The sequence below is a fragment of the Eptatretus burgeri genome, chromosome 8 (assembly GCF_056783735.1).
Source record: "Eptatretus burgeri isolate ZD-2024b chromosome 8, Ebu_testis_v1, whole genome shotgun sequence".
Classification (NCBI taxonomy): domain Eukaryota; kingdom Metazoa; phylum Chordata; class Myxini; order Myxiniformes; family Myxinidae; genus Eptatretus; species Eptatretus burgeri.
This window is the reverse complement of record NC_140968.1, coordinates 71,046,478-71,064,412: the sequence shown is the minus strand read 5'-3', so window position 1 is coordinate 71,064,412 and position 17,935 is coordinate 71,046,478. Positions and strand designations below refer to the sequence as shown.

General features: G+C 41.2%; 1 protein-coding gene across 1 annotated transcript in view; it reads right to left on the bottom strand.

The window, feature by feature from the left end:
* The window catches only part of LOC147022008 (uncharacterized), a 111,066-nt gene that overhangs the window by 11,381 nt on the left and 81,750 nt on the right, over window positions 1–17,935 (bottom strand). The window contains exon 6 of the transcript XR_015061039.1: window positions 777–1,516. The gene's annotated coding sequence lies outside the window, so the exon portion shown is untranslated. The remainder of the gene's footprint in view (window positions 1–776; window positions 1,517–17,935) is intronic.

Sequence of the window (17,935 nt, the reverse complement as noted above, 5' to 3'; positions counted from 1 at the left end):
GACAGACACACCAAGGTGAGACTTTTTAGTGCGGGAGATCGTGTCTATGTACTCCCTGAGAGAAAAATGTTGGAGGGAATAGGGAGTAAATAGATAAACTTTTATGCAAGAACATTTTAAAGAGGTGATGTCCACAGAATGTAGCTTTAACTTGCTTAAAATGTCTTTGGTTGTGTGGCTCCGCAAGGTGCGAAGGAATTTTGGTTCTGGCCCACGATCAAATATATTTGAGGATCCCTGTTCCATCTCTTCCTCGAGCCTCAACTGTATTTAAAGCAAAATTACAGTCCATGTCCATGCTACTCAAAATGACAAAAAGTGGCCAAACCTGTAGAGCACTTTATTGCCATGAATTAAATTTGAAAAGTCAATGAATTTCGAATGAATAGTTGTCATTTCGCATGTGCTCAAGGAATACGCTCGATGGGACGACTTCCAAGGAGTCGGGCAATGGGTTGGGGTTCTGCTTTCATACCACGAAGCTTCCAAGAAACAAAATGTAAAACGAGTGCATTATTGATGTCTGTTAAAAAAAATAAATAGCACGAGTGAGTCGCTGCATCCTTGTGGTCCAAGTGGCGGAGTATAGCCTATAAACCTTGTACTGCCAGCCATTTGTTCATACAATAGGTTAATGAAAGTAAATAAGTCAGTGAAAAAAACAAACATTATCACTACCATGTATTTAATTGACCAAGTTAGCTGTGATATAAATAATCGAGAGATATCTGCTCAAACTGTTCATATTGGCAAGTGCATCAGTCGAACATGCTTACCTACTCAGTCACCTCGATGCTGTTTGCTGAGAGAAGGACATATGAGTATGATGACAAGTTGGATGAATGGAATTTTTTTTGCACAGGAAACTTTCAGGCTGCAGCACCGAAGAGACAAGTCAAATGCCATTGATCTTACTGATTGAGGTAAGCAGGGAGGAACCATCAGAAAGATTTATACACCAACTCTCTTCGCTTTATTTCTCACTCGTAATGATGGCAGCTGCGGGCTGAGAAACCATTTGATGAGCCTTCATGTTGATGGCGGATGAAAGGAACTCCTGCCTGTTGATTTCCGACATAATCATCAAAAGCATTTTTGCATCCTGCTCCTACATGCTGCTCATTGTCTTCAAACTGTTGCCTAACTGGCAAATTTCTCTGGGGCATCATGGTGGGGAAAGAGACAGACTCACAAACAAATGCTTCCCTGTGTGTAGTGGGAAAAGCAACTATTCCCATACCTAGCCATTCAAAAACTCCAATGATCCTTCAATGAAGAAAAATCATGGAATCGTCATGAATCATGATGAAAGAGTCATGTACAATAAAAAAAGATAACCTGTGCCGAGACACATCAACTGCTGTGCCTATTTTCTCTGTTCTGTTCGAAGATAAGTCTTTGTAGCTTATGCTTTATATCACTTCCTGTAAAAGTAAAATTTGTCGTTGCTTATCTTGTTCTTACTGCCAGATGTCTTCAATAACTTGTTCGGCAGTTCCGTTTGTCTGAGGTGTCACTGCAAGAAGACAGAACATGAAATATGTCATGATTTATCAGAATATGAGCTCAAATTATTATCTTCACATCATTCTAAATGGGAAACACACAACACAACATCCAACAAGAGTCATAGGACATGAATGTAAGAGACTTTCTCCTGCTTGGAATGAAGTTTATTAACATTCTGTTAGAGAATACTGACTGATGGAGCATACTATTCTGCGTTACAGAGCATTGGTTCCGCCAAAGCAGTTTCTTGGCTAAGGGTCATGCTGGGTGGTTTGTCATCCCTCTCCCAGCAGTAGTCAGGGCAGGAATTTGTAATTTGTTCCCGGTGCCACTGATGGTATGCCGACTCTTCATGAAGGATGTGTGATCTTCAACGTCCACCAACTAATGCCATCAAACTAGACACCCAGTTTAACGTCCATCCGAGGGATGACACAAACATTGATGAATCACCCTACCTGTGAAACACCAAGATGGCAGTTTTTATTTGGGTCGGGATTCAAACCCAGGCTAGATGGCTTATAGGCAAGTGTGCGTACCTCTCGGCCATCCTGTCAGCCTATGTTGGAGAATCCAAGAGGATGATAATGATGACACATTATTTTCCGAATGGCAAGTTCTTAACAATTACCATATTAGTCAATCATTATCAATTTGGTTGATCGATTGCAAATATCGTCGTCTTGCTACTGTGATATCAACTCAGAGCCATTGCAAATACTTTTATTACAGCATTGCCAAGATTCCTGGTGTTGGCTTAATGGTTCGAGTGGTGGGCTTGGGCTTGGGCTTGCGATTGTAGGATCCTGAGTTCAAATCCCACTCATTGTTGAATTAATACCAGGTGGGTCTGACTTCCTGTCATCCTTCTGAGCTTGGCAAAATGAGTGCCAGCTTGCTGGTATACTGTGTCAGAGTGGCGATTGTCAGATGACTGTCCAGGATTGTGCCCGATAGCCAAAGAGACTGCTTAGGCAGCACCAATGCTCTGCACAGAGTATGATCCCAATGGATGGATTGCCAAGCTCACCCGCACGTCTGATCATCCACTTCCACAATGCTTGCAGTGATACGGATGCAAACTGAAGCAGATGAGCCTACACGAATTGGCTCCATCCAAATTGACGCTAAATGACAGTTGACCTTTTTGAAAAGCTAGTTCCATCGCGTTGCGAGCTTGCATGGGAAGTGAGATAATTTATGACAACCCTGTAGATATTTTTTATCACCAACATTTATGACTGGTCAACCACATACATGCTGAACATTGAAGGAATTATTTTGTGAATGTCATGTGTTAAATAAAGACAAGTTGTTTGGTATCAACGATCTCCAGGTAATAAGGAATCTCCAAGCCTTAATAACCTGCCAGCAATGGTGTTAATTCCGTACCGGGATCTAGTATTAATAGAAACAAACTTCCCCAGTGTGTGCACTTCAATAAAGAGTTTGTCATTCTCTAAACCTTCACTTCCATTTTCTGTCATAATTTTCAACTCTAAAACTTAACGTTTTTTTCTTAATGATTCTCTCGCGAACATTTTGTTGAAACTGAGGTTCAGTGTATGATCAAGCCAATTTCATTGGAATTATAATGCAAACGAGACGAGGAGTTGTGTCTTTGGTTTGCCAAATTAAATTATACTTGTTTGTTTAAGATTTTTCAGATTATGTTAACGTTTATGCCTGAAAAATCTTGAATTCCATTGCGATTCAACAATAAAGTTATTGTTATAACTGACCAAGATGCACCACTGCTCTCAACTATGAAATATTTATTATCTTGACATGAGCAGCCACATGAGAGACCTTAAGAAAAGTTAAACATGAATCCGTTTTCATGTTGCAACGTATTTAGACAGTGCATTTAATGATGCATCTTCAGGCAGGAACGCATGGGTTTGTGCATATTTTAGATGTACAAAAATAGTGCTAACTCGGCACTGTATAATCAAGATAGGGTAAGTTTGTACAACATTATTCAGAACTAGTCTGCATGCAGCCAAAGAGATATCCCTACTGGGGCTAGCCATGTGGCATGCATTTGTCAGAGGAAGTGACGACATACAGTAATTGGTGTGAACTTGCAGTGTTAAATAATAAAATAAAAAATGTTTAATAATTCTTTTTGTGGGCTAAATAACAATCATGATTTATTACACTGCGTACAAGAAGCAAAAAGTGGGGTTAAGCAATTGGTTCACTTCTCTCTGCCCGTCTACAAATGTCAATTTATGATTGAGGAACAACTTAATTTCAATTGAATGCCATATTTTGAAAGCAAATTGGAACAATAATTGGAACACGAATCTGCAGTTTCGCAGTAAGTACTTTGGTTCTGAATTCGTCCCAATCACACATGCGCAGAGAGAAGTGAGAGAACATTTTTTTTGTCTGTCGACCTGTCTGGCAGCCAAGCGAAATTGGAAATCATTCCAAACAGGAAAGTTACTGTTTTTAAGGATGTCATAAAGCACACAAACAACAGACACGAAGAACTAATGTGACGTGATAAATAAGGTGGTGGAAAAAGACGTTGCAACAATGGCGGTAAACTTCCAAAATCTGTTTTTCTCCAAACTTTAAAATATTTATTTTATTTCAATTAAATCATATAATTGAACAGTGCAGAACACAAATCGCCTTTTTGGCACTTTCAAAACCCTTCCGTTTAGCAGTAACCGGACAAAAATATTGTGGCAATTTACATCATCATGACATTTGACCCATCACTTCGCCATCATTTGTTCTATCACTTCACGATCAGACTGGTCGGTGATCTCTGTCTTCTACTACCTCCTCTCTGGTCTTGCACCCTCTGCTGTTTGCGTGCTTTGTTCCCACCCCTCAGGTTTCTGCAGGGCTCACATGGTCTACCATCAACCCCTTTCTTGTGAAACTACCTAAACACAGGATCACTGCCCACCTCCACTGATTTGTTCCTCTTTTTTTCCCCCACCTGTGGAATCAACTTCCACATCTTCTTCAATCTCATTCTTCCTTGCAGGTCTTCAAGACAGCTGCTCCCCACCATCTCAGATCATCCCAAGTCCAAAACTATGATCTGCTCTGCTCTCGTTAACCCATCCCAATCCCTCCTCCTTCCAAATTTCCAGTTTTCCCTCAGAGTTTTCTTCTGTGTCCATCTTGTCCACCCCATGTGTCCATTCCTGCCCCCTATTGCTCCCCACACCCATTGTTTGTCCAAGTCTCTATCTGGGCCTTCAACTCTGCTGCTTGGTGTCCCCCCCACTCCCCTCTCTACTGTTTCTTTTGTGTGCATCTCTTCTGTTCCCTTTGCAGCCTGTTTATGTCTGTTATGCCCTGATCCATTCAGTGTACTTGCTCTTCCACCAGCCTCGACGATGTATTCAAAAAAACCAAAAATCTAATTTGTCGCTCGCAGACCCTGCCATTGTCCTTCTTTCTCAAGACTGCATTGAGTAAGGTGTTCTATGAACTCTAATTTTATCTTTCATAGATGCTAATAACTCAGAGATTTAGATTCAATCACCAAAGGAGGAGGCCTACAGTGTGGTCATATTCTGTCACACTCAAGATGAAGGCCTTGTACATGATAATGAACTGTTAATGTCTCAGAATGGACTTGATTCAGTGGAGCATAAGGGCTAACAGGATGGCCTAGTGGTAAACACACTAATCTCTAAGCTGTCCATCCTGGGTTTGAATCTCGGCGCAGTTAAAAACTGTCATTCCGGTGTTTCACAGGCAGGGTGATTCATCAATCTGTGTGTGTCCCTTGGATGGACGTTAAATGGGTGTCCCATCTGCCGGTATTTGTTGGTGGATTTTAAAGATGTCATGGTGTCCTTCACAAAGAGTAGGTGAGCTATTGCTGGCACCATGGCCAAATTCCAAATTCCTGCTCTTACCAGCAGAGGGCACTACACCAGCGGCACAACCATGCCATCAGCCAATGACGCATATGACCAAAGGAGAAGAACTGGAGCATAACAATAAGTTGACCTGCTTCATAATTGCAGGTTGGCTTGCAGAATGATTTGCTTCGTGCAGTTTTTGAGTGATAGACTTTGGAGTTTCAAAGGCTTTAGAGTCCATAAAAGTAGACTGGGAGATTTTTCCAGCCAGTCCTTAAGGGAAGTACCGTATAAGTATCACACTTTTCTGCAGAAAAAAAGACATGCTCTCGGAAGGTAGTTTGTTTTTTCCAGGTCTATAGAGTGCGATGCTGCAAAGGCCTGCTCGTCAGAGGTGTGGGGTACGGTTCTGCACCGAGTGAAGTTGCCAGCAAAATTGCAGAGATTATTTTCTAGAGATGCAGAAATAGTATTCCTGTAGTCCAAGAACGAGATTAGTCCACGTAAGATACCTCGCAGAATACCAGGTTCAGGAAGTACTGCACAGGAAAGAATGCCACCCAGAGGGACTGTGTCCATGAATGGACAAAATTTGATAACCATTCCAGGAAGTGATCCTGAAAACTATTTTCCAACAGCTGGCAAGCAAGGCTGTATGACTCAATTGAGTCTCTTGTTTGAGGAACTAGTGGGCCCATTGGTCCATCAGACCAAATTTTCATTGGTCTTCACAGTCTTGTAGCAACCTGCCTGCTGTATGTACTACGTTAACATTAGCGTACCTTTCACCAAACCCAGATGTGCTTGTGCCAAGGTGGGGATTATACGTTTGTTATTATTATTTCAAAATTATATTATTGTTGTTGTTAATATTATTAGTCTTAATTAATATATGCTTTGTTACAATGTTATCATTATTTTTGTTATTTATTTTGTCATTAGAATGCCATTCCATGGAAGGACCGATTCATCTTCTAAATACACCTGAACATGGCGTATGTTTAAATCATGGGAATTATTCCAGATTATTTGTAGTTAATTAGCCTAATCAATTTTGGAGATCATGACGATCATTTCAGTGAATCACATTCCACATTAAAAAGCTCCAGTACAACTTAACAAAAAAACACGACGACGACGACGACGACGACGACGACGACGACGACGACGACGACGACGACGACGACGACGACGACGACGACGACGACGACGACAACACACACACACACACACACACACACACACACACACACACACACACACGTCCCACATTCGTGAATGATAAAATGCAAGGAAACCTACAAAATCAAATAATCAAACTGATTGAGAAAGCAATGGAGCTCTGGAATACCACATTGATATGACAGCACTCAGAAGGAAATCTCAAAATACCAGATGTGAAGATCGGGCATGGGATCTGCCAGGGAGACAGTCTTTTCCCCCTCTTGTTTTGTCTGGCTTTGGACCCACTGATTAACCTCATCAACAAACAAGGACTTGGATACACCCAAACAACCAATTTCATAACATCCAAAGAAACAGGAGAGGTGACACACCTATGAAACATGGATGATTCCAAGCTCTTCACGCCGAATGACGAAAAATTGGCACAACAACTAAAACCAGTAAAACGGTTTTCTGAGGACATTCGAATGGAATTTGGACTAGAAAAGTGCACCGAGTGCGCATTTGTAGAAAGTACACCAAAAATACAGACGACATAAAAATTGATCTTGAACCAACAATACAGCAGTTATAACACGAAGTATCATACAAATATCTCGGAGTAGAGGAGGACCATCAAATATGTCACAAACAAATGCACAAAACAATCGCCAAAGAATTCCTACAAAGAATGAAGGTGATCCTGAAAAAGTATCTCTCCCCAAGAAACAAAATGAAAGCCATAAACCAACTCACAATACCAGTGTTCCAATACAGCCGTGAAACTAGAGGGAGAGCACTCGGGAGAGTGCAAAACCTCCGCCGCCAATACTGCTGGGTTACTCAAGTGAACCTTATATCTTATTCATTAAATATGATGTCAACAGTGCTGACAGTTATAGTTCTTTTCTCCAACATTTTTTTTTTGGGGGGGGGGGTTTGGAAATCACTTAAAACATGTAGAAATGCAAAAAAAATAAGAAATCGAAATTTTGTTGAAAAGAAAGTTGCAAAAAAAATTTTTCTCAAACAATTATTTTTGGGGGGGGTTGGAAATCACTTAAAACATGTAGGAATGCAAAAAAAAAAAAAATTTTCTCTAACAATTTTTTTTCTCGAACAATTTTTTTTGGGGGAGGGGGGGTTGGAAATCACTTAAAACATGTAGAAATGCAAAAAAAATTCTTTTTTTTGAGGGGGTAACATTTTTTTGGGGGGGTGGTTGGAAATCACTTAAAACATGTAGAAATGCAAAAAAAATTCTTTTTTTGGGGGGGGGTAACAATTTTTTTGGGGGGGTTGGAAATCACTTAAAACATGTAGAAATGCAAAAAAAATTTCTCTATTTTTTGGGGGGGAGTGACAATTTTTTTTGGGGGGGGATGGAAATCACTTAAAACATGCAGAAATGCAAAAAAAACCAATTCTCTAACAATTTTTTTTTGGGGGGGGGGGACCAAGTCCAAAATTTAATGGCATGATCCTTGGACCATACCTTACCCCCCCACCAAGTTTCGTCGAAATCCGTCAAGGGGTTTTTCCGTAATACTGTTCACAAACAAACAAACAAACAAACAAACAAACATAAAGGGGTGAAAACAGTCACCTCCATCCATCTTCGAAGATGGCAGAGGTTAGTAATAAACTAGCCCCAATCAGAAATCAATGTTTGGCATCAAACCAAGAAAACTCCTTACCATCCACAAATGTTCCACAAAAACCAGTGCATCCCGAGAATGTACCTGCCGAGACGAGAGGGAGGGAGCGGTCCTGGAAGGACTTCGTTCCAATCTCCCTAAACCCACAAATCAAGATAACAACCAATGACACACACACACACACACACACACACACACACACACACACACACACACACACACACACACACACACACACACACACACACACACACACACACACACACACACACACACACACACACACACACACACACACACACACACACACACACACCTCATCCATTTATAGTGGATAATTAATCAGTGACAAACTCCTTAGTTCATGTCATCATGACTCAGGTCTGAGTCATCTTGACTAGAAGCACCCGCTCCCTATGGAAGTGGCCGTGGGGGGGGGGGGGGGGACTAATGTTATTATCCTTATTCAAACGGTGTATTTCAAGACACCTCTCCAAAATATGGAATGGTGTGAGTGTGCTAGTGTGTTTGTCGTGATACTCCTCCTACAGTTCTGGGATGATCATCCAGAATTGCTACAGAGGATCAGCATGACCCCAATTCATGTATAGGGGTGTTTTTATCTTCGCTGGTGGTCTTGGGGAGTGGGGGAAGTAGGGGGGGGTGGGCAATGAAAATTTTCTGTGTAAATGTGTATCGAGTAGCATCGCTCAAAGTGGGAGAGTATTACAAGTCCCCACCCTTTACAGTATCCCTCTCCGGCTGTCCCCACGTTTTTCAGTGCAGTGAGGAGTTTCGTCTGAATTTTGCTTGCAATGTCGTTTTTGTTTTTTTTGTAGAAATACCACTGTTTCAGGTATATTTTGAGGGCTTTTTGCAAGATGTAAAAAATAATTCTTAAATCTTATGAACCATGAAAAAAACTAATGTCACTCGCAGGGTGACCCGTATCTTGCCAAAAGGTGACCACGTGCGACTTCTTTAAGGTCACACTGAGGTGAACAGAGCTGCTATCCACCAGGAGCGACTCCTTGAGGAATATCTGCCTACGAGAGATTCCGATAAGAATCGTTCTACAGAGTAACCATGAAAAATATGCGTTTGCCTCATAACATCACCAAATGACGTCATAATGTCTCAAGCTTGACATATCTAGAAAGCACTCATCGAGGTGTTCAATTTGAGGTACAACACGATATGGTTCCTAAAACTTGAAAATTTGACCTTGGGGTCAAATATGCTTGACCTCAGGCGCTAACCATGAAGGTCAAGGCCAATCGCCACCAAAAATTAATCAGCTGAGCGCCAGACCATGAACTATATTCCCATGAAGTTTGAAGACGATCCGATCAAAATTACTCAAAAAATAAGGGTTTCGTCGACTCCCCTGATTTGCGACAAAGTGACCTTGACCTTTGACCTTGACCTTCAAAATTTTGTGCACTAAAAGGGACCTCTATAGGCCTCTGATATGCGAAGTTACAAATATTTCCAATGATAACTGTGCTCTGCAGAATTTTTTATACGTGATTACAGACAAAAAAATAAAAAATAAAAAAATAAAATAAAAAAAAAACATACAAGCTGACTAACATATCTTGCAAAAACTTCGTTTTAGCAAGATAAAAACTTACCAAGTAACAGATCTTGCAAAAACTTCGTTTTGGCAAGATAAAAATATCAAAAAGCATTAAAAACAATATTCGTTCTTACATGGAGTGCTTGCCTTTGATGCTCAATTTGGTTTTAAATCTCAGTCCAACTCCCCAATACCATACCAGCCTTTTTCATTCACTAGCCCTTAACTCTTACTCTGCCCACTCTAACTTTGGCTCACTGCCACATTATAATTGCTGTGACACACCATTCATTCTCCTTTCGTCTCCAACCGCATTGGGAAAGAAACGACCTTTCCAAACCAGGCCTATGCTCGCCAAGCTGTGCTGCCCTTATCTGCCACTGCACAGGCACCTTACGCCATTTCATTACGAAGAGGCACTAGGTTTGGCGGACATGGGGTGGGGGCATTACCCATGACGAGAAAGCTATACTGGATAGCAAAGCACGAGGGAAGGCTATGCTCCCTTGAGGAACCGATTTAATAACCTTCGTTGTGAGGTTCTGGCTAAAACTCCTCAACTGCCTCTCCAGTAGATCTGCGGCTTGGCTGTCGATGGCACACACAATCGGCAGTTGCACAAATCCGTACACATAATCACGTCTTCACAAAATAGTGGCTTATCAGCATTGTTTGCTTATCACAGTTTGGTTTCCCAAAAATGCTGCTCTAATAGCCCTGACATTTTCATGGTATCAATGTTTGCAAAATGCTGCATACATTAGTGCCCGTGGAAGATAATGTTCAGGCATCAAGTGGACTTCATAAAATTCTCTCTTTGGCAACAACTTTTGTTTTATAATCAACTGAATTTTAATTGGACTTGTCCATATTACTTTTTGCAGCTTCTTTAACTTTGAGCATAAAATAATGTAATTTTTTTTAATAGAACATCTACCGTCTTCATGTTATTGATATGTGATGTTTCAGAATGTAAGTAAATTAATTTGATATGTTGAACAGCATGCTTAATAGCTCTCCTTCCTTTTATAATGTCAACTTAGGAAAACACTTGATTAAATGGAAACCAAGGTGAGGCACTAGAAAAAGCATTGTTGAGATGAGAACATGGACAAATAATAAACACACACACACACACACACACACACACACACACACACACACACACACACACACACACACACACACACACACACACACACACACACACACACACACACACACACACACACACACTGTAATATTTGGACCCCCACTGATAGGCCGGATCTGGATTCAGACCTGAACCAAAATCGTAATTAGCTTGTTCTTGTCACCTAACCAACTCATTCACCAAGTTTTGTCATTATCTGTCAACAACTTTTTGAGATATCATGCAAAACCATTTTTAGCCCGAACACTCAATGGTGACGAATCAATTTAAAAAAAATTAAATAATTCTCCTATCTGGATCCACATTCGGATCTTCACCAAAAAATGGAATCAATTCATCCTTGCCACACACCCAACTTGTCCACCAAGTTTCGTCCAAATCCATCCATTAGTCCAGTCAATATATGGAAAATACCCCCTCAACCCCCAAAAATTGCTACAAAAGGTTTCTCAACCGATTCTGGTAGGTTTTAGTGTACTTTATAACATACTAAAAGTTTACCAAAGTATGACCCCCGGAAAAGTGTTTTTTTCAAGATGGCTTCCAAGATGGCTGCCGAAACCTTTTAATGATCATAACTCTGTAACTATCAACTCAAATTTGATGATCTTGGTTCTAAACCTAGGTTTTTGGGGGCAAAGAACACATTAAGATCACAAAAAAATGATGTTGGCCAATTATGTAACATCAAAAATCCAATATGGCATCAAAAATGAACACATTGTAACCATTTTTATATCACATAGCGCGAGTTAAGATTTTTTGCTGCAGTGGCTTTCCATATTTTCAGTACTGCCATCAGTTGAGAAACCTTTTGTACCAATGTTTTGGGGGTTGAGGGGGCATTTTCCATATATTGGCATGACTACTATCGATGTGACACTAATTCTCATCTTTCTCTTTTTCAGATTCAACAATGAGTGCAAGCACAGCCAGTCAAGCTTTTTGTCCTATCTGCAAGGAGGAGATCGAGGATTCCAGTGATAACTGGGTTGCAATTCAGTGGAAGAGGGCGAAGGGAATAAATGAAGCCAGTGTAAAGCGGAAGGACGATCTTGTAGTTGAAGCCGGTACTAAAGTGCATAAAAGCTGTCGTCAACAGTACATAAATGATAAAAACATTAAAAGCCATGTTGCAAAGAAAAATAGTGGTTCTGTGCCAGCAAAGAGAACCACAAGACAATCAAGTGGAGGTTTTGACAGTGAAAAGGATTGCATAATCTGTGGATGTAAAATTGAGTTGGACAAGGGACACTTTAGCTGGGTACTGACTGACAAATTTGTGGAGACAATTTTGGAGGTCTGTGAATCGCGTTCAAATGATTGGGGACTTACTGTAGAGGGTCGGATTGAATACTATTTACGAGATTTACATGCAGCAGATGGACTTTATCATCATTCGTGTTGTGGACATTTCCGGTCCTTTAAGTCTGTGCCTTTAGAGTTCCAGAATGCCCCCGATGCCAAGCGCAGAAAGTCTGGTCGTCCTAAAGATGAAGATAAGGCCAAAAAAAAAAAATGTTGCATTGGCGTAACCCGCCCGACCCTAAAAATTCCACCGACCCTACGTTTTTTTTTTTGGTTTTTTGCTATCGATTTCAAGTATCTTGTTGATTGCGATCGCGAAAACCCGGAAGTGTTTCGGACAGATCCCGCCGACAAAAAGGGTGGTACTCAAGCCGGGGGAGATTTTGGGAGGGATTTATTAGGAAAAAAAAAAAAAAAAAAAAAAAAAAAAGATCCCAACCGACCTACCCTATTTTTCAGTGACCCGTTACGCCAATGCAACATTTTTTTTTTTTTGGCCTAAGTATGAAGCATTTCAGAAAATGTGTGCTCACCTAGAACTGAACAATGAGGAACAACTAACTGTTACATCTTTGAGCCTCATAATGAAAGGGTATCTTTTCAATCCTGATTCGGAACCGTATGACAATTACACTTTGAAAAAGCGTCTTAAAAAACACTTTAAGGACTCAATTCATTTTTCTGAAGGAGAAGGCTTGGACGATATTGTTACGATGAGAGAACAAACCTTACAGATTCTGAGATCATACTACAAGCAAAAGTGTCAGGAAGGCGATGATGAGTCCCAAAAATGCGCTATAATTGAAACTGCTGCTCGGTTAATCAGAAGTGATATCAAATTTCAGGTTTCTACCGTGACGAATCAGTATCCAAGTAGTGAGGATTTAAAACTTTATTCAGCCCTCTTGTTCATTCCGACTAGTCTGCGGACAGCATTGGAAACATTGTTCATTGGGAAAGACACAAGACGCAAGGTTGCGGCAGTTGGTCATGCCATAAATCAGGCAGTTCGCCGACGAGCTGTCATTGCACCGCTACAAGTGGGACTTGCTGTACAAATCCATCATCTGTATCGTTTGAAGTTCCTTGTGGATACTCTTCATGTAATGGGATTCTGTTGCTCACACACAGAAGTGATCAGATTTGAAAAAAATGCAGTGGATTGTGTGGAATCTGATGTCCTCGGTGGTGATGTAGATTTGCTGGAGGTGTCTGTCCTCTTTGCCACTGATAATGTTGATCACAACGTTATCACTATTGACGACAAAGGGACATTTCATGGAATGGGTGTTATTGCCTCTGTCACCCCTGGAAATTAGTGAAATCTGATCCTGTCATGAAGTCCTGTGCTAGTGCATTCATCCTTCAAAACAAATCTCAAGAGGACATATCAGATTTTGGAAAAGACCTAATGGTTGATCTCTTTGGTGGCAAGTCTAATGATACGCTATCATCACTGCGCCATATCATTTTCACTAAGAAAGTGGCAACTGCTCAAGCATTTGTCACTCCTGAACGGCTTCCACCAACATCACCTGCAACAAGATTCCATAGCCAACGTGTGTACTTTAAAATTATGGTATGGATGGGGATGGCAAATGAAATGAACCCAATTGAATGGGGATGGAAACAGGAAAATGATCAGTTAATTCCAATTATGACCCAAAACAATGCTGCACCTCACGAACTCTTGAAAATTATCCATTGCAACTGTTCGAGGGGGTGCAAATCCTCTCGATGCAGTTGCAGACGCTATGGACTCCCCTGCACTGCTGCATGTGGCCCTTGCCAAACTGAAAACTGTGACAATCCAAACAACACTCAAGAGGTCGATACTGAGGAGGAGGATGACACTCAAAACTGAACGCTCTGAAACTTATTCTATGGACAAAGGTTGGATTTTTGTGTTACATAATTGGCCAACATCATTTTTTATGATCTTAATGTGTTCTTTGCCCCCAAAAACCTAGGGATAGACACCAAAATCATCAAATTTGAGTTGATAGTTGCAGAGTTATGATCATTAAAAGGTTTCGGCAGCCATCTTGGATGCCATCTTGAAAAAAAAACACTTTTCCGGGGGTCATACTTTGGTAAACTTTTAGTATGTTATAAAGTACACTAAAACCTACCAGAATCAGTTGAGAAACCTTTTGTAGCAATTTTTTTGGGGGGGGTTAAACTGTATATTGACCTGACTACATACCTTTGAAGATACCGTGCTCACAGACAAAAAGACACAGACGTACAAACAAGTGTGAAAACATAACCTCCGTCCACCTTCGGTGATGGAGAGGTAATTATGAATGTCCGTACATTACTCTGATTTTTAATCAACGAAAGTCCAGGTCAAACTTGAGTCACTCTATATTAAAACTTGCAAGTTCATTGAACACGTTACCCCATGCAGTGTTCAAGTATATACTTCAATTTAAATTTAAAAAAAAAAAGATTTTAAAGATGTTTTTAAAAAATTCCTGGAAGTTCAGCACAATTGAAGAAGTCTTATACAGCCACCCTTATTCACCACCTTATTTCACATGTCCGAGTACTACAAATCTGGAGGTTCTTGGAAGTGACAATAAGGCGATTTGTGTTCTGCATTGTACATCTATCGATAATTCCAGCAATCTGTGTGTGTGTGTGTGTGTCTGTCTGCGACCGCCGATACAACCGACAGTCCGATCTGATTGAAACTTGCCAGGAATATTGCCGGGGACCCGCGGATGTGCCTCTTCAAGGTTTGACATCAATCGGACGAGCGGTTCCCAAGTTACAGCCATTTTATTGCATTTTTCAGTGTTGGAAAGGTGTATACATCACAGCTGAAGTGTCGTTCCACCTTATCATGCCATTTTTTCCCAAAGATATCTCAGAATAATGATAACAGCATATTAATAATAATAATAATGATAGCACAATAATTGGCAGTAATAAAAAGAATAACGTGCTGCAATGACCAATGTCTGTCAACCAATAACGACCTATATATTGTCTGTCAACCAATAATGACCAACTAGCCGAAACCCCGTCACAGACGGATTCCGTTCATTCAACCACCCTCACCAGCTCACCCACACTCGAGGGACATGGACAGGACAGGGCGTGCTTGCCCCCGCCTACTCATCCCCCGCCCCTGCCCCATTCCCCCCGCCTTCAATTTGCTTACCCTTGCCCAAAATTTTAATTACCCTGGCCCTGCCCCCACCTCTTGATTCCCCGCCCCACTTGCCCCAGGACCCCCGCGTCCACCCCTTCACACTCAGCCCCACCTAATTTACCCCAGCCCCCGCCCCATTCCCCCCCATCTCCCGCTTTCAATTTGCTTACCCCTGCCCAAAAATTCTTACCTTGCCCCCCGCCTCTTCATTCCCCGCCCCCGCCTCTTCACTCCTCGCCCCCGCCTCTTCACTCCTCGCCCCCATCTCTTCATCCCCCGCCCCTGCATCTTCACTCCTCGCCCCCATCTCAACGAAACATGTTTATTTTGCTTCAGCGTTAAAGGTTGACTATTGTCACTATATGCGATACACTCTTACAGGTACGAAGTTTCTTTCAGTCCAGGTCACAGTACCGAGAAAAACGTGACGCGACCACGAGGAGGAGCACAAAATTGGTCCTTCAGTATTAATATATAGATAACATCTGTCAACCAATGATAGGACATGGTGCTATGACGTCACAATTAATGTTTATTTATTTGTTTGTTTTTTTACACGATTGACGTCACAATTCTTCTTCTTCTTTGTTTGGTATGACATCACAATCGACGCTGGGGACCTGAGTATGTTACCCAGGTGTTTCCCAAGTTATGGCCATTTATGATACGGTTGGTCCGATCTAATTGAAATAATGCCCCAATCCAGTTGTCGTTTATGAGAGCGAAGGAACGAAGCTGCACATACTGGCACGCACCAGTGTATATAATTCAATTTAAAATGAAATAAAGTTTGTAAAGATCGTATAAATAAATTAATTCTGGAATGTACTACCGTTGACAGTGTTTGACATCTAACCCTATGCAACGTGTTACATTAGTTCTTCGTGCCTGTTGTTTGTGTCCTTTATGACATCCTTAAAAACAGTGAGTTTCCTGTTTGGAATGATTTTCAATTTTGTTTGATTGCCAGGCAGACAGAGTAAAAAGAAAGTCATCTCACTCGTCTCTGATGAGATCGGGACGAATTCAGAGACAAATTACATTTAAAGTCAAACAGCAGGTTTGTTTTCCAAATATAACATTCAATTTAAATAAATTGTACCTCGATCATAAACTGAAACTGACATTTACAGTGAGAAGGAAAGACCGACGGAAATGAACCAATTGCTTAACCCTGCTTTTCACTTCATGTGTGTGGGGATAATAACCTGAATTGCCTCATCTTCCTGCGTGCTGAGATGCATCTTGCAATTTATGAGTTTGAAATAACGACGGGAAATAGGTCTACCAGTATGCAGGAAAATACATACAGTCCCGGCATCCGATTCGGTTTGAGGACTTGGGATGAACCGACCTATGGACACAAAACAGTCTGATTGATCCCACATTCTTGAAAAGTGAGGCATTGCAAGCTACTCAATTAACGAGGTGCATCCTACTCTATTTAATATGTACGCAGATTTTCATGTTGCCCCACTCCCTCTTTATGCCTGGTGTTGGCTTAATGGTTAGGGTGGCAGGCTTTTGTTCCTAGGTCCTGAGTTCAAATCCCGCTCAGCTGTTGAATTAATAGCAGGTGGGGTTAACTCGGCCCGTCATCCTTCCGGGGTCGGCAAATGAGTGCCAGCATGCTGGTATACTGTGTCGGAGTGGCGACCCGTCCAGGATTGTGTCCAATAACCAAGGAGACTGCTTGGGCAACACCAAAGCTCTGTACAGAGTATGGTCCCAAACTTCCCCTCCTCCCCCACCCCCTTTCCCTCCTACTCCTTCCCTCACACTTCCTCCACCCCCCTACCACCTTCCCTTTAATGTCTCATGTATGTGCCATTCATGGACTCGTCTCGTCCAAATAGCTTCCTCATATAAAGTATGCATTGGAACTTTATCATTAAGATTTACCAGACTGCAATTATTAAAGCTTGGGCCAAACAGAAACAAAGCTATTTTTCCAAGAACAGTTTGGAAATTCATTTAGAAATAACTTTTTTTGCAAAACCCTTCATTGATCAATATATAATTTAAAAACCTCACACACATGGATTGCCACATAAAATTATCACGAACCTCATCGGTCCTGATTATAAAGTATGATTGGGCATGGGCAAGATGCCTCTGGCAAGAAAGATGGGTCGATATTCTCCTCTCCCTCCGTTTACCAGTTGTATAATGTGATAAAGGTGACGTCATGGAGAGTTTGCCATGTTTGGACTGATCACCATTTTGGCTGCTTGATTAAATGCGTTGGAGTTGAAGCATGTCTCTACACTCAGTTTGTCCAAAACACACCACAAATATAACATGATGGTGTTTCTACACTCAGTTTGTCCAAAACACATCACAAATATAACATGATGGTGTCTCTACACTCAGTTTGTCCAAAACACACCACAAATATAACATGATGGTGTTTCTACACTCAGTTTGTCCAATGCATACCACAAATATAACATGATGGTGTCTCTACACTCAGTTTGTCCAAAACACATCACAAATATAACATGATGGTGTTTCTACACTCAGTTTGTCCAAAACACATCACAAATATAACATGATGGTGTCTCT